A 12,310-nucleotide genomic window follows, 5' to 3' on the forward strand; every position below is an offset into this window, starting at 1 on the left:
CTGCTTTGGTTTGTGGTGTTCTAGAATTTCTGGAAGTCAATCTAGCTAAGTTACTTTAGTTGGCATATTGCTGACAAACTATAACAGCTTTTGTAATTTGCACTCCTTAATCTCAGCCATGCATTAAGGATATATATCAGTAAAAAGAGAGGAAATATAGAGAATGCCCTTCCGTTCTATTCTCTGTTTTTGCTCTACCATTTTTCTGCAATTTCTCTAGAAGCCAATAGTGGCATCATCCTTCTTCTCAGATGGGAGCTCCTGCTTTTGCTACAGTTGGTTGAGAAATAAACAAAATTAGAATAGACTCCATGGACCCTAAGAAGAACACGTCCATGTAAAAAAACAAGAAACAAAGATGGAAAGCAAAGTTCATTGATGGGTGTCTGAATCCATCATAAATTAAATTAACTTAAATCATCAAGTATGAAATATTTTGTACAGTAAGCGATGAATCCAGGTCGACCCCTAAATACTGAATTATTAAATTTCGTGCGCTTGTGAAATGGAAAAAAAAAGAAACAAAGGTTGGAGGGGTTTAATTCACAATCCAAAGAAGAAATCAAAAATCCAAAATTAAGATTTAAAAATAAGAATCTCTCCAATTAAACAAATTTCAATCCAAGGTAATTCGCATTCCAATGCATTGATTTGATCATACACAAAAGAAATACAATTATATCTTATTGAATACTTAACGTAGATTTACCAAACAGTGAGGTAAACCCCTGACTTCCCTATACTCATCAATTTGAGCCCAGCACTCTAATTATTAACTGAGTTGGTATTAAGCAATCCTCATCAAATTAATAACTGTTTTAAGAAAAGGAAGTAGTTAAGCTGAACAATAATTTATGAAGCATAAATCATTTAATCCACCCTATTGTTTCCTTAGGTTATTATCGAAAGCTTGGATCATAATCAATAAAACCTAATTGCTACTCATGTTCAATCTTACACAATAATTACGGATTATGAAGATGAACTAGCAATTGATCAAATTTTACAATTAACTAATAGGCCTTTTTAGCAAATCATTCAACAGATCAATAACAATTAAATCAGAAAATAATAGATATTCAAAAAGACATAAATTAAATTAAGAACCTAATCTCACAAATCATACATAAGAAATTGAATCCCTTGAACTGAATTAAAAACTTAGCTACTCATGTTCATGGCTTACAGAAAAAAACATAAAGAAATATAAAAAAGAACTCTAAAAAGAAAGAATAGAGAACGAAGGTGTTCTATGGAGAACGAATGTCTCAATTGGGATGCTTTTAGCTGCTGCCCAAATACGTATTTATAGTCAAAAACCTAATCTTAAAGATATGAACCAAACTAGGAAAAGTTTTGAAATTCAAAAAAGCAGATTTTCAGCCTGCATTCACGTTTCTGGAATCAAGGCCGATTTTCAGCTATTTTCTTTCCGAATCTGCCTCTGCCCTCTTCAGGAAAGTTGTAACCCTATTTCTTAGCTTTACAACTGGTACTCATTTGCCCTAATCCAAGGTCTACAGCCTAAGTTATGGCCCAAAAATCGAGACTAGTTCAGACAGACGGTCCAGCCCATAGTGACAACTTCATTGCCATTTTTGACCATTAAAATGGCCTCATCTTGCATCTAGCCCTTCATAGAAGTTGTAGAGGTGGCTCTTAAGGTCCAATTGGGCTTGGTCTTGCTTCATTTGGATGTCTAAAACTCCAGATACAAAATAAAGACTAAAACTAGTTGTGACACATCAATTCTGGCTTTTGCAATAGATCTATAGCTCATTTTGTCAACCTTGGAGACTGATTTGGGCTTTGGTCCCTCTTTATCATTTGTAGTGCTCTATCTTAGTTTTTCAATGGATTAAGCAACACTCAATTTGGAGACTCACAACTTTAGAAACACCTGAAAAATACAGCAAATGTAAAATACTAAAAATTTCTCCTTTTAACACAATTATTCTACAACTATCTAAAAATATGCCTAGATGATAAATATATTTTAACCAACTGAATTAAACATAAAAAAAAAAACACTAAAAATACTAAATGTGATAGGAGTGAAATTAATAAATTATGCACTTATCAAATTCCCCCACACTTATTCCATGCTTGTCCTCAAGTATTACTTAAACTCTCAATTAACTCTACTTAGAAGTTCTTTAAATTCACCATATCACAACATTCTCTAACAAAAGATTAAAAATTTGAAAGAAGAGGCAAGTAAAGTAATAACCATCATAATAAATTCCATCAACACCATATCAACAATTTTTCAACACAAAACAGAAGGCTTAAAATCAATTAAGCTCACACAATTAAAGTTCCATAAAATTTTTAAGTCAATACACATTAAAACACAAGGTTAATTTATCAAGGCACAACAATTATAGCTCTTTGCAAATCTTAGGGGAGATAGAAATGCCCCATTTTTTTTTATTTGAAATTGGTACTTCTCTCCTGTCACAGTTACTTTTTTTTTTTTTTATTTCAACCGTCACCTTCAGAAAAGTACATTGCTCATATCCTAGCTAGCTTTTGGCCTGAGAATCACATGGGGTTCATGAAGACCGCTAGTTATTTTCCTTAAATAAAATAGCAGAGCGATTTTCAAGTTTAACCTTTTATCTCCCCCAATTTATGCATCAACATATTATAAAGTGCCCTCATAGATTAAACAAAATTCTGAAATATGCATAATATTAGTTTAAAACACACATAACTAATCATTTCATAATTTAATCAAGCCTAAATGATTTATGCAAAAAAAAATTGCTCTATGGTATGGAAAAGAGGGAAAATCTATCATTGAAGTTACTATTACCTTGCCTAAAATCTTAAAAATTCAATCTAAAATAGAAAAGTCATTTCAAGGACAAAGCACTTCTCTCCAAGAGTTAATATAAAATCATGAATCAAGTTTATGAGAACAAATTTTTTTTTATTTTATTATTATTATTTATTTTATTTATTTTTAAAAAAAATTTTTTTTAAGAACTTAAAAAAATTGCAGCAATAAATTTCTCCTCCCCCACACTTAAAACTTACATTGTCCCTAATGTAAAGCCCAAATGCAAAAGAAAAGAAAAAGAAAAAAAAGAAAAAAAAATGCTAGAAAAATAAAATAAAATAAGGGAAAGAAAACAAATCTGATTGTGGCTAACAAGCCACCCATGGGTTACCTCCCAAGAAGCGCTTTTGTTTATCGTCGTTAGCTCGACATGATAAAGCTCCTTAATCCACATAAATTGGGTTACTCAATTTGAGCTCCTTCACTGTATGCTCCTGAAACCCTTCATAAAATGGCTTGAGTCTATGACCGACCTTGAACACCTTATTAGTTCCTAAACTTTGAATTTCAACTGCACCATAAGGAAATATATTAGTAACAACAAGGGGTCCAATCCAACGAGAATGCAACTTACTAGGCATCAGCTTCAATCTGGAATTATACAATAAAACTTTTTGTCCAACCATAAACTGCTTCCTTAGAATTAGTTTGTCATGGAATGCATTGGTCTTTTCTTTATAGATCTTAGAATTCTCATAAGCCTCAAGTCGAATTTCTTCTAATTCCTGCAATTGTAATTTTCTTTCCACACTAGCAGTATCTAAATCCAAATTACAATGTCTAACAGCCCAATAAGCCTTATGTTCTAACTTAACAAGAAGGTGACACAACTTACCAAATACCAATCTATATGGGGACATACCTATGGGTGTTTTATAAGCAGTCCTGTAAGCCCACAAAGCATCATCAAGTCTAAGGCTCCAATCTTTTCTATTTGGCTTTATTGTTTTTGTCACACCCCGGCTTAGCGGGCCCCAGCTCAAGCCCCTCTATGGGTGGCCATCTTGCCAGCGTACCCCCCTAGAGGCCGGCGATGCAACTCAAATCGGTACTGTCCGCTTTGGTGGAGTTCAATCCCTTTGCCCTGCAGAGCTAGGATTCGAACCCATATCACCTCACGGATTTGCTTCGCCTCTGCTCAATTGGTAAGAGGCGAAGCAAATCCGTGAGGTGATATGGGTTCGAATCCTGCTGCGGCGATTGAACTCCATCAGCGACGACAATTTGAGTGCATCGCCGCTGTGGCAAGATAACCATAGAGGCTTGAGCTGCCGGTGTGACAATAAAAAGCGCCTTTTTATTGTCACACCCGGCTTAGCGGGCTGACTCAAGCCCCTCTATGGGTGGCCATCTTGCCAGCGTACCCCCCTAGAGGCCGGCGATGCAACTCAAATCGGTACTGTCCGCTTTGGTGGAGTTCAATCCCTTCGCCCTGCAGAGCTAGGATTCGAACCCATATCACCTCACGGATTTGCTTCGCCTCTTACCAATTGATGACACCCCTTACCCGTGTACAGTATACCTGAGTAAGTAAGGCCACACTGTGTACTGGCACACTATAATAAACCGTACTTAATTTGTATCATGCTTTTGAAGATAATTTATGAAATATGATTTATTTAAGCCATTTATCGAAATTCTTATTCATTTAAGGTTCCGAAAATTTTAAAGAAAATCCGGCGAAGTACCGGCTAAAAATGGAGAAAACCGTTCTTCGGAACCTGTGAAAACACTTCCAAATAATTTTCAAACAAACCCAACTTCAATTCATCAACAGAATCTCAATAACAAAACTCAACAATATTTCTAAATTTCAGTTCTCAATAGCCTTTTCATTTCTCAGAACATCCCTTTCTCAGGGTTCTCGTACATAAACAACCATTTAATACTCAAATTAATACCATACATGACCATAAATCTTTATTATTTACATGAACCTCAAAATACATTACATAATCCCAAATACATATGAGAAAATAAAAATTTAATTACAAAATGACAAAATGACACCTAGTGCCCTACCGATGCACTGCAGGTAGTGAGGTGACACGGACACGGTGCAGAAGCGCCGGATGGACTCACCGGTCGAGGTCTCACGGGCTCACGATCAGGATCTCCAGTACCTACGAGTGGCAAAAGCAACGCGCTAAGCAATAATGCTTAGTGGTGCAATAATAAAATAAAAGAAAATAGCAAGAAAACAAATATATAGTGAATGTGTATGATTCATTTGTTTAGTATGGTTATATATACATTAATTCAGTAACTTGGTTCATTTCATTCATTTGGTTGCCCAAGTAACCTACACTAGGCGATCGGATCGATAACGGTAAACCGCACTGGGTACCTAGTACCTCGAGCCGTCACACCATCGGTCACATATGTATCTCCCGGTATGCAACAGAACAGCTAACAAGCTGTAAATAATATCAGGCACAAGGCCAAGTCTCAATACAAAGTCAGAATGGCTAAAAGCCATGAAATCACAGAATGGCATTTTTTCCATGTGCGATCGCTAAATGAACCCTATTGGCATGCCAAACTATCCAAACCAATCTTGTTAGGTATACTAGGGCATTTGAAACTCTTAAATTTGTCAATTTGTGAATTTCAACTTTTTTGGTGTCACTATTCATCATTGGTCAACAAAAATGTTGACTTTTGGAATAAAAATGTGTACATTGCCTTTGGCACTCCCAACATACCACATTTGGTGTTTAAAACTTGTTGGCATTAAGTGTTAATACCATTTCAAAGTGTAACCCACACAAGCAGAAAATTTCAGTTTTGGTGAGTCAACTTTACTGTTCCATTGGACACTGTTACTGTTGGAATTTGAAGAAATGTAAAACATGAAAGTTGTTCCTTATTTTGTCTAGTTGAATTTCCTTTTTTGAATCACTCCATTTGGAGTTTTGTAGCTCCAGATATGGCTCAAAAACCCAAGCTGTCCGGATATGCATTCTGCAGAAATTTACCATATCTACAATGCTTGAACAGTAACTTGAGTCACTTGGTTGAATGGGTTCTGGCCATAATTTGGGGTAGGTTCCTTCATGAAAGTTGTTTGTCTATGTCTTAAATTGTTTCTGTAAAAATTTCAGGCCAATTGACCAAATCTACAGTGAGTTATGGCCAAATGAACAGTTACTGTTCATTTGGCAAATTCTGCAGAATTCAGTGCAGGGTATCCGGATTGTAGCTGAGTTTTGACCCTTTTGCTTTGGTCTTTTGGGCATGGTTTCTTCAGCAAAAATGTGCCATTATAAGCCTAGTTTCATGTCCAATTGGCCAAACACCAATTGGACTAACACAGCCCAAGTTATGGCTGTGCAAAGGGACTGAATTTTCAGTCCCTATGCTGCTGTCCTAGGGCAGATTTCACTTTCACTTTACCCTACCATTTTTCAGTTCTAATTATGGTCAACATATCCAAAATGGTCACTTATTGACCATTAGAGTGTTCTTTAATAGGTTGGTCAGCCAAGTCACTTTTTCATGCCTCAAAACCCTAGTGTCCAAGGCAATTTACCCATAAACCTCCTTTAGCACCCTAGTTAAACATCTAGGTAATTATATAACTTAAATACAATCTCCAACTCATGCTAAGTCCATTAAAAACATTCAAAACACTCCCTTATTGGTTCTCCTTAGGGCTGCCGAAATTGAAGTGTTCATACCCATAGGTTTTTTGTTCATTTAAACTACAAATCTTACTAAGTTCAAGTCCAAAATCATGGAATTAAAGAGTTTAATGGGTATAAGTGCACTAACCTTGTTTGGGCAGAATTTCCAAAGCCCTAAACCTCACTTTTCTTCCTTTCCTTGGTTGCCAAAAGCTTCTCCAAGTGATATGGTCAAGGTTTAATGAAAGGGGTTAGGGTTTAGTGGTGGAAACTCATGGGAAATGGAGGTAATGAAAGAAAATTTTCATGGAGGGAGGAAGAAGAGAGGATCACGTTTTTAAGGAAGAAGAAGAAGAAGAAAGCAGCTGGTTTTTTAATTGTTTAGGTCTTCTTTTATCTCTTTATTAGTTAGTCAAATAATGGCTAAATTTTGATTGGTCATAGTTTTTCTTAATGACATCATAATTCCCATTTACTTACTTTTCTTCTTACTTTTGTTTTCTTATTTTCATTTCTCATTTTTAATAAACTTTTCATCAACATTAATTCATATTTTATGTCATATTAATTATTTACTCAACTAGACAATTCGGCCAAAAATCACCTCGGAAGGCGAAATGACCAAAATGCCCTCCGTTTGGCTTAACGGGTCAAAATCGTCTGTACCGATTGAAAAATTTTTCTAGGTATTTTCTTGGCATTCTAATGCCATGGGAACCTCAATTACCCTTCTCTGGAGTCCCAAAAATTATTTTATAATTTTTCCCCCGGGTCTAGGGCTCCTCGTTGCGAGAACTGCAACTTCCCTCCGGTTACCCATCGCTTGGGCACCGGCTCGTTTCGCTTGGTTGTATTTTATTTCTAAAATTTTTACTAAGTGTTTCTTATTAATATTTGAGTTAATTATGGTTCCCGAATTTAATTTTAATATTTTTCCGGACGTTCTAGCTGTCCGGACCGACACCGGTCACCGGAATAGTAGAATGTACGGAGTGGTTACCGGGAGGGTGTTACAGTTTTTTCCAAAATAGACTTGATCTCTCTGTTAGACACCTCTGCTTGTCCACTTGTTTGAGGGTGATAAGCTGTAGATATTTTATGGAAAACACCATATCTCCTCAACAATGCCTCAACAGTTCTATTACAAAAATGTGTGCCCCGGTCACTGATTAAAGCTCTAGGAACTCCAAACCTGCTAAAAATGTTTGACTTGATAAAACCTACAATAGCTTTAGAATCATCAGTCCTGGTAGCTTTGGCTTCCACCCATTTCGAAACATAATCAACAGCAAGTAATATATAAACAAAGCCAAAAGAAGAAGGAAATGGACCCATAAAATCAATACCCCACACATCAAAAATCTCACAAATAAGTATTGGATTCTGAATCATCTCATTTCTACGGGTTAAACTTCTTGTTCTTTTGACATTGTTCATAATTTTTGCAAATTAAATATGAATCACGAAATATAGTGGGCCAGTAAAAACCACAATCTAATATTTTTCTACCTGTTCTCTTAGGTCCAAAATGTCCTCCACATGCATAGGCATGATAAAAAACAAGAATAGATTGAATCTCATTATCAGGAACACATCTCCTAATAATTTGATCTGAACAAATTTACCACAAATATGGGTCATCCCACACATAATACTTAGCTTCACTTTTTAATTTCTCTTTCTTAGTTCTACTCAAATCAAAAGGCACAACCTGAGTAACCAAATAATTCACCAAATCAGCATACCAAGGGATCATACCTTGCAATTTAAATAATTGCTCATCAGGAAAAAGTTCCTGCAAAGGAAATGGATCTTCTTATGTCACTAACTTGCTCAAATGATCTGCTACCAGGTTCTCAGCTCCTTTCTTATCCTTGATTTGAAGATCAAATTCTTGCAGCAGAAGGATCCATCTAATCAACCTTGGTTTTGCTTCCTTCTTTGCCAAGAGATACTTCAACGCTGCATGATCAGAGAAGATAATTATTTTAGAACCAAGCAAATATGACCGAAATTTATCTAAAGCAAAAACTATAGCCAAAAACTCTTTTTTGGTCATAGAATAATTGCGCTGAGCTGAATTAAGTATTCTGGATGCATAATAAATCACTTGAAAGAGCTTCCCAACACGCTGCCCCAAAACTGCTCCCACTGCATAATTATTTGCGTCACACATAATTTCAAATGGTATTGTCCAATCAGGAGCCTGGATGATAGAGGGTGATGTCAATGCAGATTTTAATTTGTCAAAAGCCTCCTTGCACTCTTCACTGAACTCAAAAGAAATATCTTTTTGCAAGAGTCTAGTCAAAGGCAATGCTATCTTAGAGAAATCCTTAATGAACCTGCAATAGAAACCTGCATGACCAAGAAAAGTGTACTTCCCTCATAATTAAATCAATTTTAGATTTATCCACCTCAATACCCCTATTAGAGACAACATGACCCAACACAATCCCTTGTTCTACCATAAAATGACACTTTTCATAATTCAAAACAAGATTTTTCTCAATGCATCTCTCAAGAACAGAAGTTAAATGATGTAAACATGTATCAAATGAATCACCATACATAGTAAAATCATCCATGAACACCTCAATGCAAATATCAATGTAATTTGAAAATATGCTCATCATGCATCTCTGAAATATGGCAGGTGCATTACAAAGACCGAAGGACATCCTTTTAAAAGCAAAAGTTCCAAAAGGGCAAGTGAAGGTAGTATTCTCTTGATCCTCCGGTGCAATCACAATTTGATCATATCCAGAAAAACCATCAAGAAAGCAGAAATAAGACTTACCTGCTAACCTCTCAAGCATCTGATCAATGAATGGCAGTAGGAAGTGGTCCTTCCTTATTGTTGAATTCAGCTTGCGGTAGTCTATGCACATTCGCCATCCACTCTGAATCCTTGTTGGAACAAGTTCATTATCTTGATTTGCTACCACAGTGACTCCTGAAATTTTTGGCACTACTTGGATTGGACTTACCCATTCGCTGTCTGAAATTGGGTAAATAACTCCCGCATCCAGTAGCTTTAAAATCTCCTTCTTCACAACCTCCATCATCTGTGGGTTCAATCTCCTTTGAGCTTCTCTACTCGATTTAGCCTCGTCCTCCAGTAAAATCCTGTGCATGCACACTGATGGACTTATATCTTTGATGTCAGCTATTGTCCATCCAATTGCTTCCTTGTGTACTCTTAGAACCCTGATCAATCTGTCTTCTTGAATATGTGTTAAATTACTTGAGATGATAACTAGAAGTGTCTCATTATCTCCCAAGGAAACATACTTCAAATGCTCAGGTAAAGGCTTGAGTTCAAGAATTGGTGCCTGCACCACAGAAGGTAATAATTTTGTGTGAGATATAGGTAAATCGATCTTTGGTACTCCATACCTTTTTTGAACAGGAGGTAATGACTGCAATTCCATTACTGCCTCTTGAACCTCTACACTTAATGGTTGATTGGTACTGATTTCTTAAATTCCTTGACTAATCACCACTTCTAACTCATCCTCAATGCTTAACTCAAAGACATCCTGCACAATTGCATCAACAACATCAATAGAAAAGACATAATGATCATCGACAAGATACTTCATGGCATCAAAGATATTAAATTTGATAGTCTCTCCATCAAACTCCATAGTTAAAGTACCATCATCCACATCAATTTTTGTCTTGGCAATTTTTAGGAAAGGTCTTCCAAACAAAATCAAAGCTGACTTTGATGTGGAAACACTATCCTCCATATCCAAAATGTAAAATTCTGCAGGAAAAATCAATTCTCTAACCTGCACTAACACATCCTCAACTACTCCTAATGGGTAAGCATTAGAACTATTAGCTAACTGAATAATGACACTGGTTTCTTTCAAAGGACCCAAATTTAAAGTTTGAAAAACTGAATTTGACATAACATTAATAGATGCTCCTAAATCTACCATTGCACGTTCAAATTTAGAATCACCTATTCTGTAGGGAATAGAAAACGAGCCTGGATCCTTACACTTAGGAGGTAATTTTTGCTGAATTAATGCCGATACATTTTCCCCCACACTGATCTTCTCACCTCAACTTGCGCCTTGTAGTGCATAACTCCTTGAGGAATTTAACATACCTAAGAACTTGTTTGATCGCATCAAGTAAGGGTATATTGACCTCTACCTTCCTGAAAGTCTCCAAAATTTCTTTATCTTGTTCTTCTTTCTTATTTTTAGCCAACCTGTATGGGAATGGAGGAAGAACAGAATTATTAATCTTATTCAGTTTAGGTTCAGTATTTACCTCAACTTCAGGAACTTCAGACATCTTTGCTCCTTGCTTCTTCTTTTTTATTGGCTCATGTGGAGTCTGATTATCAACTTCTTTCCCACTCTGCAATAGTATCGCACTTGCATTTTCTCTAGGATTCATAACTATTTGTGATGGGAGCTTTCCAGAACCTTGAGCTTCCAACTTACTCACAGATGAGGCTAACTGACCAATCTGCCTCTCTATGTTTTGAATGTTATTTCTGGTCTCCTATTGAAACTGTTGGGTATTGTTAGTAGCCAAAGCCTTAACAATTTCATCAAGTGCCATAACTTGATTTGAGGGAGGCGGAGGGAGTTGATTCACTTGTGGTCATTGCTGCTGGTATTGGTTTTACACCGGTTGATTCCCATAACTCAAATAGGAATGATCTCGCCATCCTGGATTATAAGTATCCGAATAGGGATCATACCTGCATTGTGGTTGTCCGTAATGTCCTACTACATTAGCATGTTGCTTTGATTCATCCTCTTGTAACGCAGGATACATGTCAGTAGCATGACCCGAACTCGAACAAATTCCACATACCTTAACAGTTTGCATGTTCCCTACAGCCAACTGCCTCACCAAAAAAGTTAAATCAGAAATTTGTTTCTCAAGGTTAGATGTACTTACCTCATTAACCTTCATAGGTGTGTGATCCATTCTCATTCCAAACTACTGAGAGTTTGCTGCCATGTTAGCAATCAACCTCCTTGCTTCTTCTGGTGTCTTGTCAACCAAAGCTCCTCCACTAGCAGCATCTATCATACTACGGTCCATTGGTAGAAGTCCCTTATAGAAATACTTAATCAACAGCTGCTCACTTATTTGATGATGGGGATAGCTTGCACACATCTTCTTAAATCTCTCCCAATACTCATACAAACTCTCTCCATTGTACTGCCGAATACCACAAATTTCTTTTCTTATATTGGCAGCACGGGAAGCAGGAAAATACTTCTCCAGAAATATCTGCTTCATCCCATTCCATGAGTTGATGGATCTAGAAGGAAGGTAATACAACCAATCCTCAGCTGTGCCCTCTAGTGAGAAAGGAAAAGCCCGAAACTTGATCTGATCCTCTGAAACTTCTTGAGGTTTCATGTTGGAACACACAACATGAAATTCCTTTAGATGCTTATGCGGATCCTCACCTGCAAGACCATGAAACTTAGGCAATAAATGGATTAGTCTAGATTTTAACTTAAAAGTAACATTTAAAGCAAGGTATTGTATACACAAAGGCTGTTGGTTTATATCAGGAGCAGCCAACTCTTTCAAGGTTCTAGTAGCCATGGTTTCATTTTCAGAATTTGACTCTGACTCTGAATTCGAACTTAACTCCTTTGGAGATTGGACTCCTTCAGATGTACTTGAAATCTGCCTAGCTTGCTTAGCCAATTTTCTCAAATGTTTAGCTGTTTTCTACTTTTGGATCAAAGATCAACTCACCAGATTGAGAAATTCTTGTCGTAAACAAAAAGAAATCAAAGTAAAACAGAAAAATGCTTCAAAACCCTAGAAAACAATCAAATTTGGC

General features: G+C 36.5%; 1 non-coding gene across 1 annotated transcript; it reads left to right on the top strand.

The window, feature by feature from the left end:
* The first annotated feature begins 11,596 nt into the window (after positions 1 to 11,596).
* On the top strand, positions 11,597 to 11,703 carry LOC131180311 (small nucleolar RNA R71). The gene has a single exon (XR_009149087.1). It is a non-coding gene; the product is annotated as a small nucleolar RNA R71 (small nucleolar RNA).
* The last annotated feature ends 607 nt before the right edge of the window (positions 11,704 to 12,310 follow it).

Source organism: Hevea brasiliensis, chromosome 5 (genome assembly GCF_030052815.1).
Source record: "Hevea brasiliensis isolate MT/VB/25A 57/8 chromosome 5, ASM3005281v1, whole genome shotgun sequence".
NCBI classification, from domain to species: Eukaryota; Viridiplantae; Streptophyta; class Magnoliopsida; order Malpighiales; family Euphorbiaceae; genus Hevea; species Hevea brasiliensis.